Consider the following 26,819-nt stretch of genomic DNA (forward strand, 5'->3'; position numbering starts at 1 on the left):
ACTAGGTGTGAAGTGCTATCTCACTGTGGTTTTGTTTGGGTTTTTGAAATTTCTTTTAATAAAAGCAGTTGTATTTCGTTATACAGGGAAACAGACAAAGTATCTTTAGCCGAAAGGCTGGTATGAGTAATAGTATAACTTTGAAAGTAACTTCTATGCTTTACCACATTCCTCCTCACTAGTCATTTCTTGAAGCTGGATATCCACAACCAGGGTTGAATAGAATAACTGTCATTGAGTTTTCCTGACTTGGCTTTTACTTCGCCACTGAAATTGCACAAAAAACAGGTACCAAGAGCTTCCTGGTCCTCTCTATTCTGCAGGGTTCAGGGTTGGAAGGCCTTCTCAGAGGGCAGCCTTTTGAGGGATGTAGTGGATGTCTGGCCCCCTGTCAACTCAGGTAAGAGGCCAGGGCATCTACTCATGATTCTCCCAGGAGTAGGCTGCTGCTGTTCAGATGTGGTGGTTGTGATAAGCGGGGACAGCCAGAACTGGCCCCTTGTGCCAGTAAAGATAGATGCCATGCCCTCTTTACAGACAGGCTTTAGAAGCTTCAGACTCTATTGTCCTCTATTGTAAGGAAAAAGAAACATAACAAAATGCAAAAGCACCTGTGAGGCCAGAAATACATGTTGGCTGAACAAATGAATAGCTTTGGCTTTGGGCGCCAGACACCGTTCTAGCATGGAAGCTTGGAGCAAGCTGTTTTAAGCTCTCTGAGTCTTGGTCTCTTAGCTGCAAAACAGAGATAGGGAAGTGCATCTGTTGCTGGGTTCTCGCGATGACCTCAAAGTGCACAGCTCATGGTAGGCACTCAACACGTGTTCATTCTCTTTCCTTCAGTAGCTCTGTAAGTAGCTCTGCTGTCTGTCTCAGGTATTTTTTTCTACAGCTTTGGTCCAGCTCCAGATATGAGAGAACCCAGGGTGGATTGTACTGTTTAGCTTATCTTTTCTTTACAGAGAGATCTTGAGCTCTTGGCAAAAATTAAGTATTGGTGGAAATGAATATTGCAATTTGGTAGCTGCTGATTGACACATGTTTGCTAAACAGCTACTCAGAATTCAGAAAGACTGCCTGGAAGGGGAAAAAAAAAAAGGAAGAATCCTAAGAACATTTTTATCCTCTTTGCCAGGTACTTATTTATAAAACCATCTTTTGGGAATGTCTCAGCTGACAAATTTTTATAAAACATTGGCTAGCTTTGGCTCCAGCGTTTAAATTAGCCAGCACGAGAGCTTAAACTTCAGTGGATATAAAAGGGTTGGGTCCTTTTTGGAGTCTTTTTGCCTTATAAATTATTATTATTTTTTTTTAAAGAAAGGGCTGTTCTTTTTGGTCATTCGGTCTTTTTTTAGACCTGCAGGGAAGTCATAGTAACAGGCTCCAAGTCTGATTGGGTTCCATGGCAACAACGGGTTGTGACTTTATTAAAGGAGAGTGGAGCATGCCAAGAAAGATAAAAATCAGAGTATGGAAAACGTCTGACCAGATGAATGTGTTTTTTTGGATCATGTGCCCTGGAACGGAAAGGTTTCCCGAATTGGCATCAGTCTCTGTTACAAATTTGAATCCCTTTGGGTTATCATTAAGTCGGAGGGTTCAGTGCTCATTTCCAAAAGGTCTGTCTGCATCTTTGCTTTTTATTCACTCATTCATCCTTTTTCTGTAAAAGAAAAGAAAACTATAATGTTGTAAGAACCTAACCAGAAATGATTCTGATTTCAAAGGTAGAAAAGAAATTTAACACGTTCTTTGTGGAACCGATTACAGCTGTAAATTGTGAGACTGTGTGGGAGGGCCAATTAGAGGCAATTATAACTCCACGGAACCCTCCCCGAATTAAAGCTTGCTGTGTGCTTTCCAAGCTGAGGGTTTTGTCTCCCATCGGTTTTTCTCATCGATGGGTTAAGAGATACTGGTTGCAGGGAAAGGTTGTGGAATCTCGGTGGGAGCTGTCCTCTTCTGCCTCCCAACAGCAAGGTGCGGGCTGTTGCTGTAATGAAAGTGTGTGGTTATTAGACTCCTTTGGGTAAAGGTTCTAACATCTGAGCAAGAGATAGTGAGATCGGAGGACTTCGAATCTTCCCCACCTAGTTATAAATGTGTGGAACTGTATGTCTTTTTCCATTACATGTTCTATTTTATGTGCCTCCTCATCCTGATGGAATTCCCAGGTGGTGGTAGTGGTAAAGAACCTGCCTGCCAATGCAGGAGATGGAAGAGACGTAGGTTCGATCCCTGGGTCAGGAAGATCCCCTCGAGGAGGAAATGGCAACCCACTCCAGTATCCTTGCCTGGAAAATCCCATGGACAGAGGAGCCTGGTAGGCTACAGTCCACGAGGTCGCAGAGTTGGACATGACTGAGCGTATGCACACACACGCATGCATGCACGCACACCCTCATCCTGATACTGAAAGTGAAAGAACTTTAGGTGCAGGTAGCTAGATGTTGGACAGCCTTACAGCGATGTTATTGTTTAAACGAGTGGCATGTCATGATGTGCCCTCTGCCTTCAGATTCATTAGTCACTTACTTGGGGCCTCATCATGGTGAATCAGAACCTTCACAGATACTCATGGTAAACAGAATAATAAGTAATAAAGGTGTAAGAGGCGAGAATTACCTCACCAGGTTTCGGGTGTCCCAGCTGTCAGTGATCAGCTGGTAAGTCCTTGGAAAACTTATTTAACAACTTAGATCTTGACTTCCTCATCTTAAAACGAGTGTGACCTGAATTGGTGTTTTCCAGACTTCTCTGTTTATTAGAGTAACCTGGGTCACTGGTTTAACACCCAGAAACTCTATTAGAGATTCTGATGCACTAGGTCTGGCGTGGGACAAGGATAGTAGGGGCCCCAGGTCCCATGGACAGAGCCTGGTGGGATATAGTCCATAAGTTCACAAAGAGTCAGACACGACTGAGTGACTAAGCACAGCACACACAGGTGATCTTATAGTCAGATGTTCAGGAAATACCAGATGAGCTCAGTAGTTGTCAGACTATATTCGGACATAAGATTAGTGTGGGAGTGGGTAGGAAAAAGGAGGCTGTGTGGTCAGGTGATTGCAGCCACAATCTGAGAAAGTAAATGAGCCAGAAGCTTTGATGGTAGTGCCCAGTGGTTCTGCTTGCAGCCAGCGTCAGCCCCAAACTCTGTATCAGTGTTTCAAAAAAATAATAATTTTAAAATCTCAGAGTAGTGCAGTAGTGAACACCTTTGTTTATAGAATTTTCTACTCTATGGTGTGTGCTTTTGTTCAGATAAGACATAGAGTTTGCTAAACATGGTTATTTCTGCTGTGCATGAGGTAGGACCAGCCATGTAGAAATTACCTGGAGAGCTGGTTAAAAGATACAGGAATTGGACTACCAGACCCAAAGATTCAGTAAGTCTTATATGGAGCTTGAGCATCAGTCTTTTTTTTTTTTTTTAAGTTGAAGGGTTTTTTCCTTTTTCGAGGTTTTGACAAAAGTTGTGGGCTCCTCCCAATCTTCCCTCAATTTCTAGAATAAAACTAAGTTTAAGTGTCAGAACACATTTATTAGCACAAGGGAGATGGTTAAATTGAGCCACCTAGATTGTAGAAGCGTCTATAGCACATTCAGCAGGTACTTTAGAGAAAAGAAACCTGATCTTCTCAGACTCTGAGACAAGGGTTTCTAATGTGTAATGATGAGATCACTACCTGCTGGAACAAACACATTTTAATATGTAGAGTTTCTATTTGTTCCTCGTTCTATTTCCTGTTTACAAAGATTGAATAACATTGTTAAATGAAGTGTCTTGTAGATCATCCACGTAAGTGAAAATTATGAAGGTACACTTTGCTTTCCTGTTTACAGTCCACACTTAAAAAAATGCAAGTTCATAGGGAAAAAAATCCATAGCACTAAAAGGCAGGTGCTAGAAAATGGAGTCTCTTTCCAATGTCTCATCTTTATCCCCAGAGATATGTGCTATTACGTCTCCTGTGTATCTTTACAGAAAAGTTCTCTGCTCACAACCTCCATATCTGTCATTTAATTAACTAGTCTCCTATTGATAATACAATTTAAGTTCCTTCTAGAGTGCTTTTTTCCATGTTTCTTTTGACTTGTTAATACTGTACTGAGTATTTTTGTACATCTTTTTTTCTCTAACCATATATGGATAAATTTTTAAAAGCAAAATCGTTGGGTCAAAGGACATATGTCTTTTAAATAAGGATCAATGGGAACAAAATGTCCTTCTAGAGGGTTGTGCCTGTTTACCAGGAAAATCTTTTCTTTTCAAAAGGCTTTCCTGCCCCAGTTGGTTCTGATGCAGCAAGTAAGCAGCTAACTCTCCTTGTTTACTCAAACCCTGAGTCTCCAGAGTCTCTGCTTGAAGGAATTAAATGAGATCTTTCATGAGAAAGAGAAGAATTAAAAAGATATCTTAGGTTTATAGAGGGAGACGAAGTATATAGAATGGCTTAGCAAAGCAAGTAGCTAATCCTGAACTTGCAAGGAGAAAGCTTTGGGTCACACAAGGTCCCAGAACTGGGTGAAAGTCAGGGTTCAGAAGAAATTCAGGCAGCCCTGGAGCAGAATGTGGTGATGAGAAAAGTCCTGCTCCAGATTATGGTAAAGTGTTTCTTGGATCTGACCTGCTCTGTTAGTGGATGCCACAGGGCAGTTTGGGTGAAGTGTGATGGGGATGGGATGCTCTTCAAACACCTCTAATGTGAATCACCGTGTAGTAGTTAGGTGTGTGTGTTTCAAAGTATTTTGAAAATTATTTATTTTATTTATGTATTTATTTTGGCTGTACTCGGTCTTCATTGCTGTGCGAGCTTTTCTTCAGCTGTGGTGAGCAGGGGCTACTCTAGTTGCGGTGCATAGGCTTTTCATTGCGGTGACCTCTCTTGTGGAGCACAGAGTTTAGGGCCCACGAGCTTCCGCCTTTGGGCTCAGCAGTGTGGCTCCCGGGCTGCAGAGCTCAACAGTTGGGGCACATGGGCTTAGTTGCTCTGCAGCATGTGGGCTCCTCCCAGGTTGGCAAGCAGATTCTTTACCACTGAGCCACCAGGGAAGCCCCAAAGAAACGTTTAAATGGAAAGAATTACATCCCATAGGCTTTTCCCCTGGAGAAGGAAATGGCAGCCCATTCCAGTATTCTTGCCTGGAGAATCCCATGGAGAGAGGAGCCTAACCGGCTACAGTCCATGGGATCATAAAGAGTCAGACACGACTTGAGCACACAGTCTCTCAGTCAGATGTGTGTGCATCTCCTTAACACAGGTCTGGAGTTGGGCGGCATGGGGGTGTGCTGGATTAGTGGCAGATCCCATCCCGGCTGACGCTATCTGCCTTTGTCTCCCTGCCTTCGTTGTGTCTCCTGGTGGCAGCAAGATAGGACAGTATCTTACACATAGAAAATTAGTTGAGTTTATTCAAGTGTGGGAAATTCAAGTCCATTCAAGGCAGGGAAGAACTAGGGGGTATCTTTGAGGGGATCTGTAAGTCACTGAGGAGTCAGAATCTTAGATATTGGCTAACGTGGGTTGGCCAGGTGTGTTGTGTGAGCTTAAAGGGAGCCATCCAGACAGTCTCTGAGAACCTTGGGTTAGGGTTAGGCACACTGGGGAGAGGATGCGTGTTCTCCTTCAGCACAGAGGGACCAAAGTGCTCTCTGAAACTGGTCATGCTTGAGCTGGACCACCTGTGGCCAAGACCATAGCTCTGAATTAGATCGTTCTCTGTCTTTAATCTGGAGAAGGCAATGGCACCCCACTCCAGTACTCTTGCCTGGAAAGTCCCATGGATGGAGGAGCCTCGTAGGCTGCAGTCCATTGGGTGGCTAAGAGTCGGACACGACTGAGCAACTTACCTTTCACTTTTCACTTTCATGCGTTGGAGAAGGAAGTGGCAACCCACTCCAGTGTTCTTGCCTGGAGAATCCCAGGGACGGTGGAGCCTGGTGGGCTGCTGTCTATGGGGTCGCACAGAGTCGGACACGACTGAAGTGACTTAGCAGTAGCAGCAGCTGTCTTTAATCAGACTAACTAAATAAGCCGAGCAACAAGAGAGCTTTGAGGCGGTTGTAAAACAAATTTATATTAGAAACTTTTGTGAATTTTTTGGCGATATTTTGAGACAGAGAACATGAAGTAGGTATGTTAAGCTAGGCTGTGGATGAAAGAATGGGAATATATGAAGCTAGGGAGGGATCAGGAAACAGGGTCAAGTAAGACTGTAGCAAGTAAGTTGGAAATACAATAAAATATCCAGGGACCAAGGCTAGGTTTTCAGGCTAGGAAGACAGCCAATAAAAAATGGGTAAAACAAATTAGCACCCAGATTTGAAGGCAAAACCAGGAGAAAAATGAACAGGCTTGGCTATGTAAAATTGAATTCTGTATGCCTTAGCACTCAAATGTGAGTTTTCAATTTTACTGTAGTTTTTAAATGTCCATTTTGAGAGTTATAAATAGAAAAAGCAAAGTGAACCTTACAAAGAAACTATGTATTTCTTACATACGGAGTATACTATTAACTTAAGGTTAGGTTTAAGATAAGACCCATTTGCTGGAGTTCATTATTTAACATTTAAGACATTTATTTGAACTGATCCAGAGGATAGAGGCTATGTAAATACTCACTTCAGGAGACACTCTTCCTCTTAAATATTACAGTAGTTTTCCGGAAAAAAAAAAAAAAAAAAGTCCTGTTATTTTCACGAGGCTTTATTAGACCCACACAGTTTTCTGTCTTTTGCAAACAGCCAGTGCTCTTTTCTCCCCCCACCCCATCATGCCCCCAAGACAGAATTAAATCAGTACCACCTAAACCACATAACCATTTTGAGATCTTTGCATTAGTTATTTAATGTCAAGGGCAGGAAACCCTTGGTCTCTTAGACTGATTCTGGCCTGAGCTAGCAGTTCAGACATTTGAGAATCTCTTCATACAAGGAAGGTCAAAAGGATTCGAAGACAAGTGACTGACAATGGGGCAACTTGTAATCTGTGGCAGAGGTTAGTACTCAACTTATTATTACAAAAAGCCATTCATGATTAAAGAAGGGCAAGAGAGAAATATTTAATGTTTGTGTCTGACCTGACATCAGATTCTTTGGTGCTATCACTACATTCTAGGAGGAATTTCCTCAGATGAAACTACAGCCTCAGAAGAACTAATTTATTTGCTGGGGGTCAGCTACTAAGTGGCAGAGTGGGGTTTTGACCAGGTCTACCTGACCCTAAATCCAGGCACATCCTCTGATTGAGTGAGCTGCCCCAAGGCAGTGTCACCCACAGGCTCCAGTTCTCTGTCTTCAACCCCTGTCTCTTTGAGCATCCCTCTGTATGCCTGTGCTGAAATGTTCGCAGGCACCTCAAGTTCATTTTGTCTGATGCTGAATTCCCTGCAGATCTCTTCTTCCTCCTGCCTGTCCTCAGTTGCTTATCTCATGAATGATGTGTCGCCCACCAGAAAGAAACAAGTGGGGTTTCCCTTGACTCCCCCGTTCACTCCCGCATCCGATGGGTATCACGTCCTTTTGATGCTGCCTCCTGTGTATTCCCCAGACACTGTTCTGTTCTCCCCACCACCACCACTTCATCCCGCCACTACCAGCTCTTGCCTTGGGTCACTACTGCGGGCTCCAATCCCTGCCACTGGGATGCATTTTCTCATCTTTTTCAGAATGACTTGTCTGAAACAGGGAGCTGATTACCCTCATCCCTTTAACTGCAGCCACCTGTCCTCTCAGATGAAATCCAAACACCTTAGCATGATTTAACTGGAATCTTCAACGTCTGATCCCTCTCTGCTGACCCAGTTCTTCTCCTGCCACCTTTGCCGCGCGTGGTACCCTTCACATCCTCACGGGCTGTCTGGCTGGCTGATTCAGAACGCACCACCTGAAGCACCCTTTGACTGACAAATCTCTTTCTTCCTGCCTTGTGCCAGCCTTGTCACCTCTCCTGCCCTGCTCCGCCTGTCTCCCCCTTGGCTGCCCCTCCCGTATGCTACCTTATAGCACCATGTACAACCTCCCATGGCTCATCAGCAACTGTCATTGTTTGCCTTGCCTCTAGCCCAGGGGTGGGGGTGCCCCCTCTGCAGCTCCAGCACGCCTCGCTGCGCCTGACACGCGAAGGCACCAGCGAGCATCTGTCCCATGCATGAAGCAACAGAAGGAAGGTTCTCCCGACTCCACTCACTGCCCTTCCCTCCGCGCTCTGACCACTTGCTGCTCACCCTGCCTCCGTTCTTGTCGGGGTTTCCTGTGTTCAGATCGCTGGTGTGTGTTGGCTCTGCCCAACTGAAGTTGGTTGAATTGAGCCCGTTTCCTAGTCTGTAAACCGGGAGTGCCAGTCCGAACATCCCCCTAAATTCCTCTCGCACCCCCAGAGTGGTGTGATAACAGGACTCTGTTCTAGTCTGCCTCTCTCTGAAAATATGGAATTGTATCTTTTCTCCTGGCAGCACAAAGAGCCCATTTGTCAGCAGTAGGCTGAATACAGTGTATTACGGCTGGCAGTAGTAGTGGTTACGGTACAGGGCGTGGAGTTTCTCTGAGGCAAACATGGGAATACCCAGAGATATGTGAGCAGTATCTCCAAAGTCCAGGGTGAGTCATACAGTAGGAGCTGTTGCAGTATCCAGCCTGCCTGCCTTCCAGGCTCAGATGCCTCTCGAGCAGGAGGGTGAGCTGGTTGCCGATCCAGGTCTCTGCTCCCTGATGTGTGGTGTGGTGTTTGGTAAGTCTCTTCCGTGCGCTCCTGTTTCAGCCAGGCTGTGTCAGTATGGATGGTAGAGCTGTATGGTGATTTGTATCCTGTGAGGTGCTTGAAAGAGAAATACAAGTTGTTTGGGGGCTTTTAATGGTTGTTTTGTTTTTGTTTTTTTTTGCTTGCCCTGCACCTTTTGTAATTTCTCAGTGGATTTCTACATCCTTAAACTGCAGCAACTCCTAATGAACCACCGAACTCTTTACCGCTTGGTCCTTTAAAAATGTAAACCCAATGTGTGTGTGATTTAGGAGGTGAACAAACATCTAGGCATGAGTGTGCCGGCTACTGGCTGGAAAAGAGCCAGTCCTGCTCCTTCCCTGTCATTTTGAAAGTGTTCCTGGGTCTGAGCTTACTGAGTTGGCGTCTGACTTTGTCTTTTAACATTCGGTCTGTTGACAAGTGGACATCGCCCCTTGAAACTTGAGACCGCAGGAAAGTGACTGCTGAGGGTGTGTGGTGTGGCCTATGGTTGGGGGAGGAAGCAGCGGAGGGGAAGCGCTGTGGCCTGAAGCACCAGGGCTGTTCTGGCCGTCCTCCGCCACCCCACGGCGGTGGGTGGAGAGCAGGGACGGTTCCATTTCACCTGTGCTCTGCTTCTGAGAGCTGCTGAATCTCATGGGAGGTCTGTGTTCAGTTTGTGGCTGTGCTCTTGCATCTATGTCCTAGAAAACTGTGGGGGTATTGCTGCAATAAATACAAACTTTCTTTCATTTCTTGGACATTGACATGTTGAACACATTTATTAATTCAGTCATTTTCCCCCAGTTAGCTCTGAATCAGGCATTTGCCTGGAATGTCACAAAATTAGTCTTTTATTTACTTGGCTGTGCCGGGTCTTAGCTGCAGCATGAAGGATCTTTTAGTTGTGATTTGTAAACTCTTGAGTCGCAGCCCATGGAATCTAGTTCCGTGAACAGAGATCGAACCTGGGCCCTCTGCATTGGGAGCACAGAGTCTTAGCCACTGGGCCATAGGGAAGTTCCCAACTGTGGTCTTACTGTTGGTAATGACCCCCAATCTTTAAAAGCTAAAACAGCTTTGGTTGGGGAGTGAGGGGTATGGAGAGTTGGAGAAGTTTGCGGTCATTGTTTGATCCTTTGAATCTTGAAAATTAAATTTCTGTTACTAAAAAAACAAAACTGGGGGGCTAGCTATTCTAACAACAGAGCATCTTAGTAGTCTCATAGCATTGTGAGCACAGTGGTTGACAGAGATTGACACGCAGGGTTTCCATTGGAATGAAAGGGGGAAATGGCCCCCCGGAACTGCTAGAGCACAGCTTGTGAAACAGCTGGAGCTGCTGTCTGTGCGAGGCTGTTCAAAAGGGGTGTAGCAGTGGGTCTCTTCTTGCCTGTCGCTGCTGGTGGATGGGCTCTTGAGGAGAAGCCCTTGCAAGCCTGGCTGGCCCACTCTGCCCCAGGCTCTTCCTCCTCTCTGTTCCCCTCCTCCAGCCACTGAGGAGTTGGATTGCCCAAAGTACACAGTTGAGTTGTTTGCAGCCACCTGTAGCCTGGGGGACATATGGGACTTTATCCTTCAAATTCCTGGATGTGAGCCACTGAGGATAATGCCCCAGGGAGATTAACTCAGGCCCTGTTGAAGGGGGTCTCCTGAGGGCCTTTAAATCCAGGTCACAATTTAAGTAGGGCCTCAAATTTAGATTTTAAGATAATACCCAAATAGTTAAGTGTAGATTCAGAGGTAAAATGATAGGATTAAAAGAGGTTGTTATTCATCACATAGCATAAACATATTCAAGGTACCTATTCAAGGGTGAGTGCATGCTAAGTCACTTCAATCGTGTCTGACTCTGTGTGACCCCATGGACTGTAGCTCACCAGGCTCCTCTGTCCATGGGATTCTCCAGGCAAGAATACTAGAGTGAATGGCCATGCCCTCCTCCAGGGGGGTCTTTCTGACCCGGGATGGAACCTGTGTCTCTTATGTCTCCTGCACTGGCAGGCGAATTCTTTACCACTAGCCTCACCTGGGAAGCCTTAAACATACACTCCTGGGTTTTTTTTCTTTCTTTTTTTTTTTTTTTTTAAACTGTGTAATTTGTTCTATGGAGAAGGAAATGGCAACCCACTCCAGTATTCTTGTCTGGAGAATCCCATGGACAGAGGAGTCTGGTGGGCTACAATCCATGGGGTCACAAAGAGTCGGACACGACTGAGTGACTAACACTACTTGTTCTATAGTTCTTATTTTTAAATATTTGTAAATTGTAAAATATTGCCACAGAGATATGCCATTTTAAAAAGTAATATGAGACACCCCTGTACCTAAAACCCAGGGCAAAAATTCAGACTTAACCCTCTGACCTTCTCCCTGATTTCATATCGCTGTATCACAAATCTCCTCACCTAGGAGGTGATGCTATCCCAAGGTTTGTGTTAACTACTCCCTTGCTTTTTCTCTGCCATTTCCCCAGAAGTAATTACCATCCACAATTCCTAAGACATGCTTCTAGAAATTTCTCTACCAATAAAGTACACTTGTATCACATTTATATGAATCCCACCACCACCCGTCTTTTAAAGCTCAAGTATATAGAGCTTGAGTGTGTACTATAGATGTAGCTCTGTATCTTTCTCCCTTAACAGTTTAGCTTGGACAACTTCCCATAGTAGCCCATTCAGATCCACCTCTGTTTTGGTGACTGCATAGTTCTTCATTGTACTGGTTTTTAAGTGGTTCTCCATTAGTGGATGTCTAAGCCGATTCCAGAATTAGAAACAGATAATGGTGGGGGCAGTGGTAATGGTGGTGATACAAGGCAGACTGTCCTGTTAGGAGAAGCAAAGAATAAGACAAGGAGGCAGAGACTTGGAAATACTTTCATTTCCATTTCTGTTCTTTAAATCTCTCAAAAGTGTTTTTAATGTTTTAGTGTGTTTGGAGAAATGTATGGAAGCTCAAAAGGACTGATTTTTTTTTTTTTTTCCCTGCTTGTCTTTCCTTCCTTGTGATGGTCATGATGGTGAAAGAGATTGTGATATTTAAGGACCTGAGGAAAAGGAGTGTATTTACAACCTATTGGCTAAAGGACTGGGAGATTCCAGTTCTTATCTCTCCTAGTGTACAAACAACACCCTGTTGTAACAGGATTGCTTGTTATAACCTGATTAGCAGAACTTTCTTAAGATAATTCGTCTATTTGAACTGTGAAGGGGTTTCATTATACAGAGCTTATCATTGTATTGATATTTCTCTAACAGTGTTGGTTGTCTATCCAAATACTCCTCTTCTTTCCTTTCTCCCTGGCTGGTGGAGCCAGCAGAGTAGAGGCTAAAAATGTTAGGTACTGCTTCCACAGACTCCCTTGCAGCTAGCTCAGGGACATAGGACTCAGTCCTATCCAAAGTCCTGTCCTAAGGGAAATCTGCTGAGGAGTTTCTAGAAAATAGTTTCCTTCCTAACAAAATATGAAAGAAGAGCAGTGTACTTGTCTTTAGCTGGAAATTATCTATATGTGGTTCTTAAAACCACAGTAGCTCAGTTGCCTCTCTGAGAGAACTTGCAGATGCTCTGAAGATGGTATAATGAAAAAATGGAAAGAGCTTGGATCTTTGATAACATTTTTAAGCCATCAGATTAGCCCTGTCTGCTGATCTTCTTAGTTTGTGACATCATATTGAATTTTTTATTCGGTACTGAAACTATCCTGCTGGTATGGAATTTTACCCATAGGACATGCTGCCAAAGTGGAGAACCACTCAGTTATAGGATAGTTGAGTGCCTTCTGTGTTCAAGAGGCAACATGGGGCTGTGGGACTATGAAAAAGGGGGAAAATAAGGCAATTAATAATAAGAGGCAGTAAAGAATTTACTGCAACCAGAGAGACTCAGACAGTAAGAGCAGCAGAGGTTCTGAGTAAGCACTGTTTACTAGACTGGAGGTGATGAGAAACACCTTTGGATAAAAGAGGTTAAACTGAATCAGACTCTGAAGGAACCTCAAGGTTTTGGTAAGGAGAGAGTTGGGGATGGTATTCCAGGAAGCCTGAGGTTTTAGAAAGAACACAGGCTATGGACTAAGACCCGAGCTTGAGCTCATCTGTCACCAGTTTGTGAATTTGTCAAAGTCTTTGATTTCTTTGATACTCATCATGATAGATGAACCATAACTTGTAGGACTGAGGTGAGGATTAGAAACATGTCAAACATCTGTCGTGCTGTTGGGCATGTGGCAGGCACCAGGGAGATGGTGGAGGTGGAAGGGGCGGTTGGACTGCATGTTGCAGGGTGCTCTTGAGCCAAGGTGAGGTGAGTTAATAGAAGTGATCTGGGCATGTTGATCTAGTCAGAGATCACTGGATCAAGTCATTTGGTCTAGGTAAGAGGGTGTGTGTACAAAGTCTAGAAAGAGACAGATTTGGGTCAAGACATGGAGGACCTTGACTTTTCTAACAGAATTTAGAAACAGTCCCCAGGAACCTGTTTCATGGGAGACAGTTTTTCCATGGACTGGTTGTAGGGGATGGTTTGGGGATCATTTAAGCCCATGCCATTTATTGTGCCCTTCATTTCTGTTATTATTACATCAGCTACACCTCAGATCATCAGGCATTAGATCCTGGAAGTTGGAGACCCCTGCTGTGCAGCCTAGAGACAGTGAGATGAGTGAAGGGATGGTTGTAGGTGCAGCATAGAAGACCTGGACAAGCAAGTGTCAGATGTCGGAGAGAAAGGAAGGGTTGGGTGTTAGAAGATAAAAAAAGAAACTTAGTGATGTGTGAGGCAAGGGGAAGAAAAGACTTAGCAATGAGCCCCCAAACCTGAATGGCTATTTTGTTCAGTGTGAAATTCAGAAGTGATTTGGAACACTTTCGGGTAATTATATCCTAGGTTGGGTCGAGAACATTTGTCAAGATTTATTGAAACTTTTGATGACAGATGCTATATTAGTGGTAAATAAATGATGATGCCCAAGTCTGTCATTTAATTCTTGCCCAGGTATGTTTGTCACTTTCCCCCTATTTATATATAAAGTGCAGCTTCTTTGAAGGATATGCCCCTTAATAAAATAAATACGCCCTTCCCTCTATTAAGTAGGAGCACTATGAGTCGATCCTGTAGTATGAAGAATATGTTCAGTAACTGTTGACTCTATGTTAATCTAGGACAAAAAGTGGTTGAGCAAAACTTTCTCTGACACAGGGATTGTGGTTCTTATGGATATATTTACAGTGGCCTCAGTAATAAAACATGAGTCAAAGGAACATCTGAAGTAATGAATGGCATCACAGGCATCATCAAGTATACAAATCAAAGAAGTTTCAGTTCATCAAATTCAGGATCACGTCTTGGGCTGAATGAGTTTTCATAATTTTCTCAGTTGGTGAACTCTTGAACAGATGGTCCTCTAACATTTTGGAATGTTGAATAAGGTGGATGGACTGAGTCTAATTAATAAAGTGTACTACTTTGGAATATTCATGTGTAGTTAGCAGCCCTTAGAGTCTTAATAAGTTCATGGGCTTTCCCAGTATTAGGCAAAAGAATACCCCACCATTCATATATCTTAGGGAAGTAGGCTTGAACAAAGCCTTTTAAGAAAGGCATTCTTCCTTTGGGGCATAAAGTTAATGTGTTTTCCAATGGTAATTCTGCACAAAGCAGTTCTGTGGTAAGCTCAGAGCAGGTGTCCTGTCTCAGAGTTTTTACAGTCTTGTTGGAAAGTTAGGGCTCTGAGCCAGGTACTGGCCTATGATTTGGTTTCAGTTCCTAGTAAAGAGAAATGAAAGCATCTGTCATCAAAATTTTCCCAAACTACCTTCTATCCTTCACAGCCTTTTTTCCCCTCTTTTACTAATCTAATTTGGATTTTTTATATTTTTTTCTTACAGAATTTGAGTCATAAAGATATATAGTGTAGAGCAGGGTTACTGTGGTGCCTTCTTGCAGGCAGAAGAATCTGAGATGTTTCTGTAACCATGGCTTACAGTGAAGAGAATATAATTTGTAACGCGCATACATTGAAGGATTTCTTTTTTCAATCTGTAAATAAAAGACAAAAGGAATTGTACCCTTCAGGGAAGTCATTTTTAATTCTGGCCTTTTCTTTCATGCTAGGTAAAATTTTGTCCTTTGCAATCTGTCAAAAAACCCTCTGATAAAAAAGCACCAGCCGCTGTGATAATTAGTTTAGCATTTCAGATCCCTTGCAAAGAAATGAGTAAAGATGGAATAAATCACCAATCATGTCTCTGAGGCAGAATGCCTGATTTACCATCATATGATGGGCACTATTATTTTAGGGGAGAATTCAGCTGTCCTTAACTTCAAATGATTTTGTTTTTAATAGATCTGGTTGCCTGATCCCTGCATCCCAGTACTGTTCCTATGCAGTGCAGTGTGAGTGTACAGGCACAGTATTGATGGAGTCTCACAAATTCATGAATAAATCTTATGTGACTGTGAACAGTACATGAACCAAGTCTGAAATCCTTATGTACAGTAAGTAGAGTCATAGTTCTGTGTTTCAAAAACATTACTGAGAGTCTAAGCAGCGTCTGTTTTTAGGGTGGGGCTATGGATGATTTTTTTTCCCCTACTCTTTTTGACATTTAAGCTTCTCTATTTCTGAGTATCTTATTTTTATGGTTAAAAAAATTTCCCAATCACTTAAAAAATCCCAGCTTCACCTTGTCTGCATGATGAAGTATAATAGAGCCTGGCACAGACTGTCTGTATTCTTTAGCATTTCATGTCTCCTTCCTTTAGAAATTCTTGCCTTGCACTTTTTTTTTGGCCCCAGCCTGACTTAGAATGACCCATTACTTGTTATAAATTCTAGACATCTGAAGAAACTTTGTTTCCTAAATATTCTGCAGTCTGCCTCTGTGGACCCATTGTGGTCTCTCTCAGCTGATTTTTGAGCCTCCCCTTCCAAGCCCAGGTCAGATAGCATCTTGGAAGATGTCTCACTGAAGCCTTCTGTATCCAGTATTTCCACTTCTTTGTTTTCTAGAGTACCTACTACATTTTTCTGCAGTTGTGTAGCTCTGTATGTCTCCAGCCCAAACAGTGAACTCCTAGGGAAGAGTTCATCATTTCATCTTTCTGACGCCAGTGCTTTTAGCGTACTGCATGGCTCAAAAAATGCCCAGGAAAACATTTTTTGAGTGTGAGTTCTGTATCTTAGGGGGCCTGGCTTGGAACTTAATTTAATCAATTCTGTTAACTGTCATAAAAATAATTTGGTCTTATATATGGTGTACAAAGAGGTTTCTCAGCCTCTTTAAGAAAAACTGGCTTTCTAAATAACTATCATGTAATGAACCAGGTGATTTTCAATCTGTGTCAACATGGTATTTAGGATTTTACTGCATTTTGCAGAATGTAAGATAAAATATTTTTGCATTTAAATCTGATGAATTTAGTTACATCGTAGGTATTAGTGCCTTGCTAGTGTATCATGAGGATTTCTACTCTTTTTCTGTACTTTACATTTGCTCTTCTGTATCCGGGTATTAAAAACAAATATTTGTAAGAGAGTATCATGAAAATTTCAGAAACATTAAAAATGTGAAAGGGCTGACCAAAAGTGTGAATGGACACACCGTTGAAAATTCTTTTCCTGCTAGAACCGAACAATTTCATATGTTAATCAATATGCATTTAATAAACACCTGCCATGTTTTAGAAGGCAGTGGCAACCCACTGCAGTACTCCTGCCTGGAAAATCCCATGGGCGGAGGAGCCTGGTAGGCTGCAGTCCATGGGGTCGCGAAGAGTCAGACACGACTGAGCGACTTCACTTTCGCTTTTCACTTCCATGCACTGGAGAAGGAAATGGCAACCCACTCCAGTGTTCTTGCCTGGAGCATCCCAGGGACGGGGGAGCCTGGTGGGCTGCCGTCTCTGGGGTCGCACAGAGTCGGACACGACTGAAGCGACTTAGCAGCAGCAGCCATGTTTTAGGCCCTGTAAAGTTAAAATAGTAATTTTGACAGTGATCTTCATTTCCTATGATTTTTTTGTATTTATTTTTTTACTCTTTTGAAGAATAACTTGTGGTAACGTGCTTACATCTGAATGTACAGTTGAATGGTTTCTGCCTGTGTTGCACCATGTAAGTGTCCCTTGCATTGGCCTGGTCAGCATCCAGCACTCCACTATGCCACCTTGTGGCAGGTCCTCTCTGCTTCCCCACACGCATAACCCGTTTGACATCCCAGTCACTGGAATCACAGAGCATGTCCTTCTCGGTTTGTGGTTTCTTTCATTAAGAATGATGTTATTGAGATCCACTTATGTGGTATGTTAACAACTGTTCTTTTTCTTTCTTTCTTTTTAACTTGCTGCATATTATTTTTAACTGCTTTTTGCTTGATTTTCATTTTGGTGAGTAAAATTCATTATCCGGAAGTATAAATATTCAACGTATGTTAATTGGTATGTGCTGAGAGCAGCCAGGTTTACAGACCTAGTGGTAATAGAATTGTGGAGGAGAAGAGCTGCAAAGGCATGGAGGTTGCAGAGTTCAGCCACTTCATTTTCTCAAGTGAGGGACCTAAGACTGGAGGGGTAACTAAACCCCAGGTCCCACACGGATCTAGACCAGGTTTCTTCCTGAGGTCAAGATGCTGTGTCACAGTTCAGACTTGCTCATATAGATGATCTCAGTCAACAGGAAAGCAGTCATGGGAAGTTAGTAATTTAGAAATCCGCAATCAGCAAGACTTAATATGAAGTGAAGTGAAGTCACTCAGTCGTGTCCGACTCTTTGCAACCCCATGGACTGTAGCCCACCAGGCTCCTCCGCCCATGGGATTCTCCAGGCAAGAATACTGGAGTGGGTTGCCATTTCCTTCTCCAGGGGATCTTCCCGACCCAGGGATCAAACCCAGGTCTCCCACATTGCAGGCAGATGCTTTAACCTCTGAGCCACCAGGGAAGCCCGACTTAATATATTGGCCTATAAATGGTAAGAATTCTAGTTACCTGGAAATTTCTTTCACTCATCTATAATACTTCCCTCTTCCAGTCAGTTAAATTGAGGTGTTACTGACTGTTTGTGAAACTTACTCTTTTACTAGACCCAGTGCTTAAAGGAAAAGGAAGAGGACTGTCTTAACCAATGTGTGTGTTTATTAGAATGTTTCAGTTTCAGTGCATCGTTTTTAACATTCCCAGATGTTACTCTTTAAAGCCTTGATGAAAACCACAAAGATTATTCTTAGGATGAGAAGTCTTAAGGTAAATTCTGATTCTGTGATCTCTGCAAGTAAAACATCAGTCCTTAATCTTATACCTTCCTGCTAAGATAGTCGTGTTTCACAGAAAGTTCCATAGAAAGGATTTTAAAGGAGAGATTAGTGGCTCATAGCAGTGGAAGATTAAATCCCTTATTGACCTACTAGCCAGGAAGTAACTACAGAACATTCTTCAGTATGTTGCTGTTTAATCACTAAGTCATGTCTGACTTGAGACCCCATCAACTGGCAGGTGGATTGTTTGCCACTGAGCCAGCCACCAGGGGAAGCCCTCTTCAGTATGTTAGAGTCTCCTTAAATATAATTAGTAAACATAGAAACAAGTGGTTTATGTCTTTTTCTTAATTATAAAGCACATTTTTTCAAACAAGATAGAAACCCATTAGTTGGTTATGAAATAGATTTAATGGCTAGCAACTATCATTTTATATTTTTAGTTGGGAAACTAGAAGAGTATAGCAAACACCCATCCATGTTATCAGATTCAGCAATTAAAAATTTTCACATTTCCTTTGTGTCTGTGTGTGTATGTAATCTTTTTCAAAGTAAGTTATATTGTTTCTGAAATGTATTTAAAAACAAGGACTTTTTCTACATAATAAAATTAACATACCTAACAGAATTAACTATACTTTACTAATATTCAGTTGTCATGTTAAATGTTTTTAAAAAAGTGTTAGCCATGATTTTTAAAAATATAGTTGCATTGCATGTATAAAGATAAGTACTTGTTTTATAAAATTTATGTTTTGGTTATATATGTGTGTGTACATGAACACATATGCATGTATGTCATGGTACATGTGTATTTCTTACTTTGGTCTCATTCAGAATTGGGAATATACTGCTTTATAGCATAGAGAAGTTGGTTATAATAAGTATTTGCTACCCAGTGATATTGCCAGTTCTGTGCTGAGTATTGTGTGGCATCTAAAAAGTGAATACTCCTGGTAATCTAAAAGTCCATCAAGAAAGATAAAACAAGTAGGAACCAACTGGACCGTATAAATAAGAGCCAAAATGAATCGGGAAGGATGGGACATGGACCTCACAGAAGAGATCTTGAAAGAGTGGTAGAATTGGGGTAAGACAGAGACTTTCGAAATGGTGTATCCACTAGGAATAAGTATTAAGGTTAAAAAAAAAAGTACAAAAATGTGTTCAGTGTACTATGGCATCAGGATCTGTCTGGTGGGTGGTTGGTAGAAAGGAGGAAGACATTGAAGAGTTCAAATGGGAAAAAACACTCAGATTAAGTACCAAGAGGAGGAAGAACCTAATTTCTTTATTAAAGGAAGAACCACTGTACATCTTGGGTATCTTGTTATAACGTGATGAAAGTGGAAGCTTAGAAAATTAGTGTGATGACTCTCTATGGACTGGATAGAAAAAGTAAAATTTTGAAAGCAGTAAAACCGATTAGACCATTGCCCTTTGTGTAGGGTAAGGTAGGGAATGGGATTGGATTCAGGAAGACAGACCCAGAAATAGCAAGAAAGTGTCAATCTAGAGAGAAATTGCTGCACAAAGAAATAACAATTTGGTGGCAATTTGAATAAGGGTTGAAGGACAGAAAACCTACACAAAATTAGAGAATGTTGTCATTGATAGATAAGGTCATAGAATTAACTGTAACCTGGCTGAAAAAAAAATTCCACACTTCATCTATAAAGACAGGCTTCCATGACATAATACTCTCAAGAAGTAATTTGGGAGGCTCTTTAGAAAAAGTAGCAAATTATCATCATTAGATAAGCTCATCTAATACAATTTCCTCTTGTTTGGCTTAAAGACTTAGAGATGGGAAATGTTAGATGTCTGTCTTTAGGTCTTAATTTAGAGTTCTGGTTTTACCGAAAATAGCAACATAGAAAAGTAATGAATTTATTTAAAAATTAAGGACCAGATATTGAGCTTTAAAATTTTAATCTTTAAAGATACCGTAACTTTTTAAAAGTTAGATTAAATCACTCATATACTAGGTCATCTGCTTTTGATGGGCATTTTTTAAAAATTTATTTATTTTTAATTGAAGGATAATTGCTTTACATATTGTATTGGTTTCTGCCATATAGCAACATGGATTAGCCATCAGTCAGTTCAGTTAAGTTCAATCGCTTAGTCGTGTCCAGCTTTTTGCGACCCCATGAATCGCAGCACGCCAGGCCTCCCTTTCCATCACCAACTCCCAGAGTTCACTCAGACTCACGTCTATCAGGTCGGTGATGCCATCCAGCCATCTCATCCTCTGTCGTTCCCTTCTCCTCCTGCCCCGGATCCCTCCTAGCATCAGAGTCTTTTCCAATAAGTCAACTCTTCGCATGAGGTGGCCAAAGTACTGGAATTTCAGCTTCAGCATCATTCCTTCCAAAGAAATCCCAGGGCTGATCTCGTTCAGAATGGACTGGTTGGATCTCCTTGCAGTCCAAGGGACTCTCAAGAGTCTTCTCCAACACCACAGTTCAAAAGCATCAATTCTTCGGCACTCAGCCTTCTTCACAGTCCAACTCTCACATCCATACATGACCACAGGAAAAACCATAGCCTTGACTAGACGAACCTTTGCTGGCAAAGTAATGTCTCTGCTTTTCAATATGCTATCTAGGTTGGTCATAACTTTTCTTCCAAGGAGTAAGCGTCTTTTAATTTCATGGCTGCAGTCACCATCTGCAGTGATTTTGGAGCCCAAAAAAATGAAGTCTGACACTGTTTCCCCATCTATTTCCCATGAAGTGTTGGGACCAGATGCCATGATCTTCGTTTTCTGAATGTTGAGCTTTAAGCCAACTTTTTGACTCTCCACTTTCACTTTCATCAAGAGGCGTTTTAGTTCCTCTTCACTTTCTGCCATAAGGGTGGTGTCATCTGCATATCTGAGGTTCTTGATATTTCTCCCAGCAATCTTGATTCCAGCTTGTGCTTCTTCCAGCCCAGCGTTTCTCATGATGTACTCTGCATATAAGTTAAATAAGCAGGGTGACAATATACAGCCTTGATGTACTCCTTTTCCTATTTGGAACCAGTCTGTTGTTCCATGTCCAGTTTTAACTGTTGCTTCCCGACCTGCATACAAATTTCTCAAGAGCCAGGTCAGGTGGTCTGGTATTCCCATCCCATAGGTATACATATTCCCCTCCCTCTTGAACTTCCCTGTCACCTCCCACCCCATCCCACCCCTCTGGGTTATCACAGAGCAGCAGATTTGAGCTCCTTGCGTGATTAAACTTCCACCGGCTGTCTGATTTTGCATATGGCAATGTGTGTGTTTCAGTCTCCTCTCTCAACGTGTCCCACTTCTCCCACTACGCCCACAAGTCTGTTCAGTATGTCTGCATCTCCACCGCGGCCCTGCACATAGGTTCATCAGTACTATCTTCCTAGATTCCTATATATACGTTAATACATGATTTTTGTCTTTCTCTTTCTGACTGATTTCACTGTATAATAGGCTGTAGGTTCATCCCTCTTATTAGAACTGAGTCAAATGCTTTCCTTTTTATGGCTGAGTAATATTCTGTTGTGTATAGGCAGCACAACTTCTTTATCCATTCATTTGTTGATGGACATCTAGGTTGCTTCCATGATCCAATTATTGTAAATAGTGCTGCAGTGAGCACTGGGGTACATGTGTCTTTTTCAGTTATGGTTTCCCCAGGGTATATGTCCAATAGTGGGATTGTTGGGTCATATGGTAATTTTATTCCTAGTTTTTAAAGGAATCTTCAAACTGTTCTCCATCGTGGCTGTATCAGTTTATATTCCCACCAATAGTGCACGAGGGGTCCCTTTTCTCCACAGCCTCTCCAGCATTTATTGTTCGTAGATTTTTTTTTAATGATGGCCATTCTGACTGGTGTAAGGTCATACCTCATTGTAGTTTTGATTTATATTTCTCTAATAATGAGCGATGGTGGCATTTTTAAAGAAGTCTTAGCATTGCTATTCAGGCTCATTGACACTTGATCCTTCAGGCACCTCCTGGTGTGAGTGTGATACCCTGCTGGTCGTTTCTCTTCTCTGTGTGCAGCTAGATGCAGACGCAAGCGGATTCCGTGGGGTGGGGGCAGTGGTCCGCTTCTGCTGGAAGAGCTTAGTCATGGCGGCAGCAGCGCCTTTGTTCTTGGTTCTGGACTTTTCTGAAGTTCCCACCTGTTGGGTGTGCGTGTGTGCTCCGTCGTGTCCAGCTCTTTGCAACCCCACAGACTGTAGCCCACCAGGCTCCTCTATGCTTGGGATTTCCCAGCAGGTATTTTGGAATGGGTTGCCATTTCCTCCTCCAGGGGATCTTCCTGACCTAGGGGAGTACCCATTGGGGGTACGTTGTGTTTAATAAATGATAGCTTACACTTAGACAGCAGTGACTCTGTACGAGGCCCTGTTCCAAGCAGTTTATTCACTTAACTGCAGTTTATTCATAAAACATTAATTCATTTAATCCTCACAGTCAGCCTGTGAAGTCAATACCTGTTCCCACTTTATAGATGAGGAGACTGAGTCAGAGAGAGAGTAAGTAACTACTTGCCCAAGGTGATACAATTAATATGGCAGAGCTGCGATATGAACATACACAGTCCTGCTCTGAATCTCTGCTTCTAAACCACTCATGTATGCCACCACTGTGACACAGTTATAGGACACACAGCTTTGCAATCAGGGCTTTCCCCTGAATCTGAGTTGGCTAGTTGCTGCAAGTGTTATAAGTGGCCCTGAAAGGCTGCTGCCTCTGTTTGGAAATACAAACCAAATATAGACTTGGATTCTAAGAAGGGTCATGGTATAGTGTTTATCTCAAAAATCACAGTCTACAATTCATTTCTTCGCAGTTTCCTTCCTCTGAGATTACAGAACAATAAGTTCCTACAGGACAGTTGTCTATGAAACGTGACTCGAGTGCTTGTGAACTGCTGTGTCTGTGGGAGAAGGAAGCCCCCTCTTAACTGCATCTTGGTAGCGAAGCCTTTAATGACTCCAGTAGCCACTGGAGCTTTAGCCAGGAGAGGGAGTTGATGCACAAGCTGGCAGGTTTCCCTGGCATTGAGAATCATTTTTAATGGTTGAAACAGGAGCAACCTGCATTTTTTATTACCCATGGTATCTTGGGATTTAAGCGTAGTGTTTTGTCTTACTTATTAAATGTCAGATTCAGGACATCTCCAGTAAATTGCCTTGTGGTACCAAGAACTGTCTAAATCCGTCCATTAGTATTCACCCTTCTGGTTTCTCTACCATACATACTTTTTACTTTGTAATATTTAACAGTAACACAGTGATTTAAGTAAACAAAATCTTAGGGGTTGTAGGGATTATGGGAAACACATTCATGTCTAGGAAAGAGTCTGTTATATGCAGCAGGTCTCAGTAGCAGGTGGGAATATTATTAGAGCCCAGCCCTTGAAGCCAACTGGAATGATAGCTCATCTACATGCTAGCTTTATGACTTCAGAAAAGTCAGTTCCTTTTCCCATATCTAGTATCCCATATCTAGTATCCCATATCTAGTATCCCATATCCTTTTCTTAATATCTAGTAGCTTCCCTTTTAAAAATAAATGTGAACTATTTTGCCAAGGTTCTGTTCTTTCTTGGACCCTGCTTTTGGCCTTTAAACAAGTCATTTCCTTCTTAGGCTTTGGAGGAAAGAAGGGCTGTTTTATTTTTTGTTCCAGTTCTATTGAATTGTGATTTCCTAAGGGACAAGGAACTACAGTTGGCATTGGTGTCCCTGGGACATTGGTTCCAGGACCACCCCCCGACCTTGGATACTGAAACCTTTGGGTGCTCACGCCCCGTACTCCCCTCTCATTTCTGCCCCTCTTTGCCCTGCGTCTGCAGATTCAATCAGCCACAGATTGTGCGGTACTATACTATCGATTGAAAAAAATCTGTGTGCAAGTGGACCTGCCCAGTTCAAATCCACATTGTTCAGGGATCAGCTGTACTCTTGATAATCTTGCTGGCACATTGAATAAATTATTTTTTGAAGATTGTCATTTAATACAGTACAAGACTGTTTCCTTACATGCCACCACAAAGGATGGATTGAGTTGAGACATGGATGTGTTAGGAGCAGACACCTAGTTCTCTGTGACAGGATGGTAATCTCAGGGGAAATGTCACTTAGGAAGAGAGTACACCTCTTGCACATTGTGGGTCTTCAGTCAGTCAGTTCAGTCACTCAGTCATGTCCGACTCTTTGCGACCCCATGAATCGCAGCATGCCAGGCCTCCCTGTCCATCACCAACTCCTGGAGTTTACTCAAACTCATGTCCATTGAGTCGGTGATGCCATCCAGCCATCTCATCCTCTGTCGTCCCCTTCTCCTCCTGCCCTCAATTCCTCCCAGCATCAGAGTCTTTTCCAATAAGTCAACTCTTCACATGAGGTGGCCAAAGTACTGGAGTTTCAGCTTTAGCATCAGTCCTTCCAATGAACACCCAGGAATGATCTCCTTCAGAATGGACTGGTTGGATCTCCTTGCAGTCCAAGGGACTCTCAAGAGTCTTCTCCAACACCACAGGGTCTTAGTATCTATCAATTGATAATCGGTCGCCTGTATTCTGCTTGGAGCGTCAAAGAGCCATGGGACACATTAGTCTCTTGAATATTTGACCTCTTGCATGAATCAAAAGCCATTAACAGTCCATGGTCCGGTCTGTCTTGAAGACAGTCCAGCACCACTTCAGCTACAGGTTCTTCTTGATCTCGGACGCAAGCAGCTGAAAGGATGTGAGCACGCGGAATGACTGGCTGCCCCAGTTGGCTGTTTGTCAGCCATTGATTCACCCAGCAGATAACAAGGTCCTGTTGAAGAAGGAATGTAGGCCAGGACACAGGTGGCTTAGGAGACATTCCCTCCTCCTCTAGGCTTTAAGACAGCAGAACAGATGTTACACACGCGCTTGCCAGACCTGGAGAGTATGCACCTGAAGGGCGTCCTTGCGGGGAGAGTGTAAAGGAGCCTGGGCTTTGGCATGGGGGAGGCTGTGTGAAAGAGACAGTATTTAGATTAGACCTCAGAAGACACCTTGGGATGGAAGTATGAGAGGTCGTGCTATGGCGAGGAAACAGCAGGTATTTAACACGGCAAGTGTATGAAGCATTCGGGAGCTTATTGGCCGAGTGCGGTGAACATTAAAGGCTTTAGACCTTGGTACACATGTTGGTTCTGTGTCTTATTAGCTGTAATCACAAATTATGTGATGGCTCCTCACTTCTAAATCTATAAAGCATAGGTAATGGCTCCTACTTCATGGAGCTGCGGGGATTCAAATGAGAGTGTGTATCAAGCTTCATCCTAACTGTAGTGCTGGTGCATAGATGTGCTCACAGTCACGTTATGGATGAGTCTACTAGCAGTATAGGCTGAGAGGACTCTGATCAAGAATTTTAAAGTCTTCGCTAAGGATTTCACACTTTAGGGATCTCGAAAGGGTTTTTGAAAAGGACATGATCTGCTTTATCTTTTAAAAAGGAAATTTTATTCAGCCCAAGGAGGTCAGAGTTTTTATTTTGATTGTCTCATTTGAAGGTCCAACGTGACTTCAAAGTCAGATGGTTTTTCCATACTACATAAATTGCAAAATGTTGATTGAGTACACTTTTCATGGACATTAAAGTTTTTTTTTTTTTTTAAGTAATGTTATTTATAATTTTTGTGAAACTAAAAGCAGCTTTTTATTTCCAATTGCTATTTGGTGATAATACTGCTGGCTTACGTTAGAAAAAATAAAATTGCTCAAAGGAAGTAATTTCCATATTGCCAAAGGGAAAGAAATGAATACAGATCAGTTTTCCTTTGCTTCCTCAAAACTTAAGTATGTTATTTCTAAGCCATGTCTGATATCTAGTAATGTTCTGATTCGTTTAAAACAGAATTATATACTACACAGATCATCCAGGACCTGTGCCCCTCCTCCAGTATTTGTTACAGGACCAAAACCAAATTAAACCCCTGGCCTGCAGGGAATAATTCAGTTATAAGGCTTAGGTTTCCTTGGGGAAGGTGCTTTAGGGCCTGAGTGTGTTTTCTGGCTCAGTCTTAATATAGCGTCTTTTCAAAGGACTTGGACCAGATTGTGACTCTGCTGTGGCTTTCTCTGGGTGCCCTAGGGAAGGCGGAGAGAGGTTACTGTGCCAGTGTGTGAGCTCAGTGTGTTCAAGCACATTCCCCCAGTCACACATGGGAGTGAGAGTCTAGTGTTCATCTCTTGGCAAGATGACATACCCAGCATCATTAAAGTTCACCTGCCTATTTCCACTAAGAGTCAGATTATGATAGGCAGAGTAGCAATAATATCCAAAAGTTCAAAAAAAAAAAAAAAAAAGGAAGGAAAAGCAAATAGACTCATTGACAAGTCTAACAGTTACTCTGAATTTGATTCTAAACTGCCTAGTATCCTAGTAGCAAAAAAGGGAAACATGATGGTTGGTGTCTGATAGACATCCCTATCGTATTCACTATTATATCCATCTTATGTATTGATCCAAGAAGCTGTACTTTTAAAAAATATATTTTATATTGGAATATAGTTGATTAGTAATACTGTGTTAGTTTCAGGTGTACAGCAGAGTGATTCAGTTATATACATACATATATCTATTCTTCTTTGGATTCTTTTCCCATTTAGGTTATTCCAGAGTATTGAGCAAGTTCCCTGTGGTATACAGTAAGTCCTTGTTGGCTATTTTATTTTTTTAAGTACTTTATTTGAAAGTTTTTAACATTGAGTTCATAAGATTATAGAGTAAGATGGGTCCATTGAATATGTGGTCCGGATATTGATACACAACTAAAGTACCTGAGTTGAAGCTTCCACAGGGGTCACAC

The 26,819-nt window shown here is 42.3% G+C and overlaps 1 protein-coding gene across 3 annotated transcripts in view; it reads left to right on the plus strand.

The window, feature by feature from the left end:
• The window catches only part of TMCC3 (transmembrane and coiled-coil domain family 3), a 70,710-nt gene that overhangs the window by 24,415 nt on the left and 19,476 nt on the right, over positions 1 to 26,819 (plus strand). The window contains exon 1 of one of the 3 annotated variants that reach the window (XM_070370907.1): positions 8,716 to 8,735. The exons of the other annotated variants lie outside the window; for them this stretch is intronic. The gene's annotated coding sequence lies outside the window, so the exon portion shown is untranslated. Of the gene's footprint in view, positions 1 to 8,715; positions 8,736 to 26,819 lie in introns of those variants that run through there. 3 annotated transcript variants of the gene reach the window in all.

Source organism: Bos mutus, chromosome 5, assembly GCF_027580195.1.
Source record: "Bos mutus isolate GX-2022 chromosome 5, NWIPB_WYAK_1.1, whole genome shotgun sequence".
Lineage (NCBI taxonomy): Eukaryota > Metazoa > Chordata > Mammalia > Artiodactyla > Bovidae > Bos > Bos mutus.